Source organism: Triticum aestivum, chromosome 7A (assembly GCF_018294505.1).
Source record: "Triticum aestivum cultivar Chinese Spring chromosome 7A, IWGSC CS RefSeq v2.1, whole genome shotgun sequence".
Classification (NCBI taxonomy): domain Eukaryota; kingdom Viridiplantae; phylum Streptophyta; class Magnoliopsida; order Poales; family Poaceae; genus Triticum; species Triticum aestivum.
This window is the reverse complement of record NC_057812.1, coordinates 460,405,937-460,414,867: the sequence shown is the minus strand read 5'-3', so window position 1 is coordinate 460,414,867 and position 8,931 is coordinate 460,405,937.

The following is an 8,931-nucleotide window of genomic DNA, read 5'->3' as shown; positions in this document are numbered from 1 at the left end:
TTCATGACCCGAGGATGGGGCGAGGTCACCCGCGCCTGCCACACGGAGGGGGCCCTCGCCATCCATTTTGAGTATGACGGTGCCTCCACGCTATTCTTCAAGTTATTCGATGAGGAAGGCCACCGCCTGGAGTGCTGCCCCGGAGGAGGCCGTCAGCATGGCGAGGCGACGGGCGCAGGGCCTGCTGTTGGTCCTGCGAACAGCTCCTCCAGCAGCAGCGGCGATTCCTAGGAGTCCAGTGACTCTCCCGAGCCTAGCGAGTCTCTGGAGTTGAGCTACGACTCCTACGTGCCCCCGAGCTCTCGACGTGCCCGGAATGCGGCAGCGACCTCCGCCCGGCGTTGACGATGATCTGGATGGGGTTGGCGCCTGCCTCACTTGGCCCACTGTTGATGATGGTGTCGGAGGCGGTGCCCGTAGTCGAGGCTTCTTGAAGTTGTTTTCCTTTTATTCCCTGCGAGGAATCGAAACGAACCCCCTGGGTGTATGTAAAAAACCTATAATGCTTTTGTTCCAATGTTTACTGTCCTTAGCATGAGATTACAGCTGTGTGTCTTGCTCTGGCATTGCTCTCCCCTTTTCGTCTCCTCGGCACCTTAGCGCTCTACATCAGCAGGTCTCAGTCCCCAGGCAAGCTTCGGCCATCGCTGGTATGCTAGGTCACGATGCCATGGTCAAGGCCAGGAGGTGAGCGGCCTAAAGTACGGTAAGAGCTTCTGAGGCGCAATGCACAAGAGGTTCCCCTTGGTGTGCAAGTAGCTTCCTGAAGGCCAAAAAGGAAGGTGGCATTGTTAGAGCACGACTGCGAGAGCCAAAAATTCCATACTACAGCACCGCGCTAACGCGAATAGGTGACTTATCTTAGCGAGCCCGAGGTGATTTCTTGCATGACGCCCGATTCGTGCTTCAGCGACAACGTTACTAGGTAGGGCTCACGCCGTCTCCCCTTTCCCCGCTCATCTAAATGCTCTGGATCTTCGGGTCCCAACCCTTGAGCGAGGCTCAGCCGCCGCTGGTAGGCCAGGTCGTGATGCCGTGGTCAAGGCCAAGGTGAGGGAGTCCAGGATTATGGGGTCCTCGGGTGTCCGGGCTATGTGATATGGGCCAGACTAATGGGCCGTGGAGAAACAAGACAGAAGACTTTCTCCTGTGTCCGGATGGGACTCTCCTTTGCATGGAAGGCAAGCTTGGCGTTCAGATATGAAGATTCCTTCCTCTGTAAACCGACTCTGTACAACCCTAGGTCCCTCCGGGGTCTATATAAACTGGAGGGTTTAGTCCGTAGAGGCAATCATAATCATATAGGCTAGACATCTAGGGCTTAGCCATTATGATCTCGTGGTAGATCAACTCTTGTAACCACCATACTTATCAAAGTCAATCAAACAGGACGTAGGGTATTACCTCCATTAAGAGGGCCCAAACCTGGGTAAACATTGTGTCCCCTGTCTCCTGTTACCTTCGATCCTTAGATGCATAGTTCGGGGCCCCCTACCCGAGGTCTGCCAGTTTTGACACCGACATTGGTGCTTTCACTGAGAGTTCAGTTGTGTCGTCGTCGAAAGGCTCGATGGCTCCATCAATCATCTACGACAACGCTGCCACAAAGGAGATTTTTCTCCCTGGACAGATCTTTGTATTTAGCGGCTTCGCACTATGGGCCACCTCGGTTGGCCATCTAGAGCAGATCGACAGCTACGACCCTGGTCATCAAATCCGTTTTTGAAATCTAAATTATGTCGGTGATACCCGAGGAGACTTGATCTTCCAAGGGTTCGCGACCCCAACCACCACTCCAGCCTTAGATCCGAAGCATGCCATCAGGTCCGAAGACGGGAGTCTAGAGCCCGCCGAACTCTTTGCGGCCTTAGAGCTCAACACCGGAAAACCAGAGAGAATAGCATCTCCGGCAATCATTATAAAGTCGGACACTTCTCCGGACACCAATTCCGAACCCTGGAGGCCCGCGTCATGCAAGCTCGGCCCAAAAACTTCCGACCCCGTCCAAACCCCGCTCTTAAATGAGGCTCTGGAATTAATGCAATCCCTCATAATCATAGATGAACCGCTTCTGAATCACGCCCAGCCCGGGCTAGGGGCTGGAAATAGGGAATTTTACTTCCCACCCACCACCCACTTCATAGCCACTCTCGAGGACCTAACCGACATGCTTGATTACGTCTTCAAAGACATCGACAGTATGGACGACGATGCTAGAGAAGAGCAGGCCCAAAACCCGCTGGTCACCGGACGTTCGAAGGCCACCTCCTCATATGACATATGCATGGTGGATACACCTAAAAACGGCGACGGCGATGATGAGAAAAATCCAGTCGAGGATGAACCTCCTGAGATACCGCCGAAACATCGACGTCAGCGGCGCCGCTCTAAATCGCACCGCGGTAAGAATAGAAAAATGGGCACCGAAGACAATGATACTCCGGAGAACGCCGAAGACCAAGAAGACCCCATCGAACCAACATCCGAATAGGATGATCGGGAGGACGGGCAAGTCGACCCTGACGAACAAACAGGGAACAACGACTCGGAGGACATCAACTATCTGCCACTCTCCAAAGACGACGTAAGCCTCGGCGACAAAGATTTTATCGTGCCAGAGGAACCCCTCGAACAAAGTGCTTCAAGCACCGGCTAATAGCCACGGCTATAAGCCTAAAAAAGAAACAACAATAGCTGCAAGCTGACCAAGATCTGCTCAACGACAGATGGACTAATATCTTGGCAGCCGAATAGTACGGCCTCGAACACCCAACAAAGAGTTACCTGAAGCATAAACTGCTACCCCAATTCGACGATGAGGCGTTGGAGCCCATACCGCCCGCACATAACGCGGCTGACGGACCCAACTGACCACCACGTGGCCAGGGCAGAACGACAACTTAGGCCAAACACCAGCCCGCTCCACCTTGCCGTAAAAGCAGAGAAACATCAGCTCGGGGGTATACATATAACCTACGACAAGACCTGAAAAATAGAGCATGTCAAACCAGATCAATCTATGGATCACGGGGGCACGCCCTGGCACGAGAGGACGGTTACCAATCCCGACGCGACAAGTATAACCACGCCCCAGCTGAAAACCTCATACGGACTTCATCCGAACTGCGCCATGACAAGGCCCGATATAGGGGCGCCGCACACCCCGTATAGTCTACCATGGCACCGAACATGCACGGTGAAGATCTACACGCCATCAAATACCTTCCCCTCAAACTTAAGGGACCAGCATGATACTGGCTGAACAGTTTACTAGAAAATTCTATTGGTAGTTGGGAGGACCTGGAGGATGCATTCAGAGACAACTTCCAAGGTACCTATGTTCGACCCCCAGATGCCGGTGACCTTAGCCACATAATCCAGCAACCTGGGGAATCGGCCCGACAGCTTTGGACAAGGTTCCTAATAAAAAAGAACCAGACTGTGGATTTTCCGGATGTAGAAGCCCTCGCGGCCTTCAAACATAGCGTCCGAGACGAGTGGCTCGCCCGACACCTTGGCCAAGAAAAGCCGAAGTTCATGGAAGCCCTCACCGCACTTATGACCCGTTTTTGAGCGGGAGAAGATAGATGGCTTCCTCAAAGAAGCAATAGCACCAGCGACCCTGGTACCTCCAACACCAGGGACGGCAATGGCAAGCCACGACGTGACAAGCATAAGCGTCGAAACAACAATGAAGGAACGCAAGACACGACAGTTAACGCCGGATTCAGCGGCTCCAAACCCGGTCAACGGAAAAAGCCATTCAAGGAAAACAGAGATTGCCCATCTAGTCTAGACAGAATACTTGATCGGCCTTGCCAGATTCATGGCACCCCCAATAAACCCGCCAATCATACCAACAAAAATTGTTGGGTCTTCAAACAAGCCGGCAAGCTTAACGCCGAACACAAGGGAAAAAGGTTGCCGAGCGATGATGATGACCAAGAGTCTCATCAGCCGAACATAGGGGGATAGAAGCAATTTCCCCCCGAGGTAAAAATGGTGAACATGATATATGTCACACATGTCCCTAGGAGGGAGCGCAAACGCGCACTACGGGACGTCTACGCCATAGAGCCGGATGCCCCCAAATTTAACCCATGGTCGGCTTGTCCGATCACCTTTGATCGAAAGGACCACCCAACCAGTATCCATCACGGAGGTTCGGCAGCTCTAGTCCTTGATCCAATCATCGGCGGATTCCACCTTACGTGAGTCATCATGGATGGTGGCAGCGGTCTCAATCTACTTTATGAAGACACTGTCCGCAAAATGGGCATTGATCCGTCAAGAACCAAGCCCACTAGAACTACCTTCAAGGGAGTAATACCTGGCAAAGAGGCCCACTATACGGGCTCAATCACGCTGGAAGTAGTCTTCGGCTCGCCGGGCAACTCCAGAAGTGACTTGATCTTCAACATCGCCCACTTCCGCAACGGCTATCACGCACTGCTCAGATGAACCGCTTTTTCCCGCTTCAATGCGGTCCCACATTATGCATATTTGAAGCTCAAGATGCCCGGTCCATGTGGCGTCATTACAATCAATGGAAACATGGAGCGCTCCCTCCGTACTAAGGAACACATAGCAGCCATTGCAGCCGAAGTACAAAGCGGTCCTATCAAGCCGCACATCCCTTTGGCTATTAGGCGATCGGGCTTCTCCACGCAGGACCAGTCAGTTCTACATACCGGTAGTCCGGCAACTTCAGGGCTGGATTAGCAGCCTAGCCTCCATCGACCGCCACGTACATCAGTGCAATTCGTACCGCACGTGCACAATTATGCACTCAAAATACCTTGGGCATCGGCGGAGGCAATATACGGACAGGCCTACACAAAGGTTCGACCTTACACGGCCTTTCCCTTTCTTTATTCATCTTTTCCCTTTTTACCACAGGTGAATCAAAACCTACTCATTCTTTGGACCCGCGAGGACTCTTTCTGAACCCGTTTCTGTATACATGGCCGAAGACCATTCCTTTAAAGGAATCTTTCTTATTTGAGCAAAAGAGGCGCAGACGTGCGGCAGGAAGGTGCAAAGCATTTTTGCAGACCACAACTTCGCTCAAGAACCTGTATAGAGCTTTTTCCTTAGCCCTAGACCCCCGGCATGTAAAATGGCCTTGGTGATTATGGTACCTTCTGTAAGATTACGTTTTGACGTATCAATCAGATTTCAGTGAACCAAAATTCTTATTCGGTACACTACTGCAGCGAGCTCCTAAACAAACGGTTTAAAACCCCTTTCCGCGACGACATCTGGAACCGTCACCAAGTGAGTGTTGGCGATAGGGGGTCCTTCCCACACAACCCAGAATCCGTCGGGGATATGCCCTCCTGGCACACACGTTCGGCAAAATGAGGTCGTGTGCGACCGGCGAGCGCTCAAATATGGAAATACGTACAGTAGAGCTAAAAAAATCAATTATACGGCAAAATTGTTTCCGGTCGCAAGTACATCCCACATAGTCAGTCCCCGCTAAATGTTTTTGTCCGTATGTACATCCCACACAGTCGCTCGAAGGAAAACGTTTCTATTTGCAGGTACATCACACACAATTTTTCCAGTTAAATCGCTTGCGTTATTGAATATATCACACACGGTCCATGGAAGAAACTATGTGGCAAAGGCTGTCCACCACACACAGTTTTCATGTGGTAAACATTTGCGCAAGGTGGCCTAACACAAACAGTTTTCAAGAGAAAGTCTTGTGTGATTGTTCATTGATCCAACACGGTTTATTCCTAGAAACTGTGCGCATTGCCTGAGGTCATCGCCCACGGTATTTTTTTAACAACCGTTTGCAATAGCAAAACCCAATTAGCAGGCTAATTATCCGATTATTCATAATCCATTAATTAATCTAATTGAAAGTTCATATTAAGCACACAATATATTTCATTTTCATAATTGAAATACATCAGAGTACAACATCATATAGCTTCAGCACTCAGCTACCCCATTACACAACTACACCAGGACCAAGTTTCACATGCAACATCTATAACCTTTTGAAATTAGCATCATAGACGGTACATAGACAGATGTATCTCATTTGGAAAACTACTGAAGCAGAAGGAAAATATTGAGCGTTCATTGATGTTGCAGGTCTTTGTAACTTTAGGCCAGTGCATGTGGATGATTGACCGTCCATCCTTCGTCCTCTTCAGGAACACTTCAATATTGAACCATGGGTGTTGTATGAATACCTTCCTCGCCTCCTGACCATAAAAGTGGTTTGAGAGGTAATCATCAGTGAAATGCTTTGGAAAGGCCTGAAAACAATGATGTGCATAAATATCTTCTCTATATTGGAAATGGGGCAAAGGAACAAAAAAAGGCAAGGTATAATAGTCAGTACCATCCTGTAGTGAACTGATATCTTCTTCATTGTGTAGACAAAGATCTTGTTGTTTTTTGTTGCTAATTTCTTTATCCTAACAATCTTTCTAAGTTTCTTGACTTGATTGATATTCATGGACAACTCATTTCCCCATATGCAAAAAGGGTCGAACAGTGGGTCAAAACCTCTGACAGCAGGACCTAGATGTGCAAGACCAAATTGTTAAAAACCTAAATATTAGAATGGTTCCTGCAATTGCACAATAATTTTCTATTAGACAATGGACCATGCACGTGCTAACCGCGATTGTAAACCTCAGTGCTTCCCATTGTTTCCCTGCAACACATATAAGGTAGTTAGTCATCAGGTTAAGTAAGGGTTGTCATGCTATCAGTAACATATGTTGATGAAAAATAATCATATTGCAGATTCATCAGATTAATTCAAGCCACAGGGAAAACCCATTTATCCAAACCAAGCATGATTAAGAACTAGGAAATATAGCACTTGTATATGTTTCTCATGTATTAAGTGCAGCCAAATTCGATTTATTCCTCACATGCATAACAATACAAAATTCTACCCATGATAATTGGACATCGCACTGCAGAATTGAATCAAGCAGTTAACTAAACACCACAACAAATGAACCAAACATTAACTGAGCACCACATTGCACAATATAACATTGAACCAAGCAGTTAACTAAACACCACAACAAATGAACCAAACATTAACTAAGCACCACATTGCACAATATAACATACTCCTAATAGAAGACCAGACAGTTAACCAAACAGTTAACTACAACCAATTGTAGCAATTGTATTTGTTTCTCATGTATTTACTATAGCCAAATACAATTTATTCCTCACATGGTATACAATAACATAATGCACCCACACTTTTGTAAAGATAAATTCAATTTATTTCTCACATGGAAGACAATACAAAATTGCATCCTGAAGAATTGAACATCACATTTGCAGAATTGAACCAAACAGTTAACTGAAGACGACAACTAATTAACAAAATAATTAATAAGTGAGCACCACACTGCACAGCATATAGAACATATACACTAGAGCAATAGATTGCATGGTAAAATTAGATAGCACAATTCACTAGAATTTGTGAAGAAAAGGCAGGAGCAGCACACGCAACGGGTAAACCAAGCATGCATAACCGGCATAGCTAGAAAATGGCAAGGTGCTCCTTCAAGATCTGGGGGTCGGCACGAAAGGCAGCCATCGCGACCTCATCCGCGCGTGCGGCCGTGATTTGCTTCTCCGTTGCCAAATGCTCCTTCAGGTCCTGGCTATACTGCGTGCACCATGGCTTAGGCCAGTGCTTATTTGGTGGAGGGGTCAGTGATTTGGGTGGAAGGTGTCGCACTCGCGCCGACGGTAGGGGCATGTGGGATGTGGAAGGAGGAGGAGGATGGGGGTCGGGTGTGGAATACCTGCCTGGATAGGTGAGGCTGAGGAGCGTGAAGGAGGGTCGCTGGCGAGGAGGCGGCGGCGCTGCAAGCAAGGAGTGAAGGTTTCAACTTGGAAAGGAAGGTGGAAAGAGGGGAAATGTGGGTTTTGGTACGGGGGACGAGGCGGGGAGGTAGATATTTCCGCGGAAACCGAAAATTTGGAATCGCTTCAGCCAAAAAACTGGCGCACAAAGTGTTATCGAACACATTCCCTTATTCAGAACTGGTGCACTGTGGACCATAGCTGGCGGACCTTCTCTCGTAAGCTATGGGCGTACTATACATCGACGGTGCTCCAAGATATTTTGTGTTGCATCTCACATGGTTGGTGATAATAAACTGTGTGCGATCTACTTGATTTATCGTCTTGATCATTTAAATTACATAATGGGGTCACAGCTACAAATGATGGTGTTTGCATTGTTAGAACTTATATCTACAGTGAACATGCAACTATAGGTGTGTCGTCAAAAAAATTGGAATGATTCAGGCTTCGTTTGTACATTTTTATACATTAACTGGGTTTTCCAGGCATTTTATGCGCATAATTCAAATTTGAACTACATGCACATGCTCCAGTGCATATAAACTTATTGAAAAATTAAATATGTGTCCTTGGTTGCATGCTTAGGTCCCATGCAAGAAATGGGAATGAATTTCAAACACCCTGCCACCATCACTTGGCCGCAAACATTGACATGCCTGGTTTTTAAATTTTAGTAAATCCAAAACTCATCTAAAATTCATGAAACTTGGGATGATATCATGTAGCGGCATCAACATGCCGTGGTACAAATTTTGTCCCATTTGGGGTAGGTTTGGGTATAGGCATCACACAAACCAGAGTTTCTCACAACAAGCGTGATGGTTTCAGTAGGGAACGTGCCACCTTTGGGGACGAAACGATATCCATTGCCTCTTATTGCTTACAAAATGTTTCCAGTGTCAACATAGAACAACAAGAGTGTTGTGCGATTTTTTGTGATTTTTCGGGGTTCATTTGGACATTTTTATGCATTAACTCAGTTTTCAATGCATTTATGTGCATAATTCAAATTTGAACTATATGCACATGCTCCGGAGCATATAAAATGGTTGACAAATC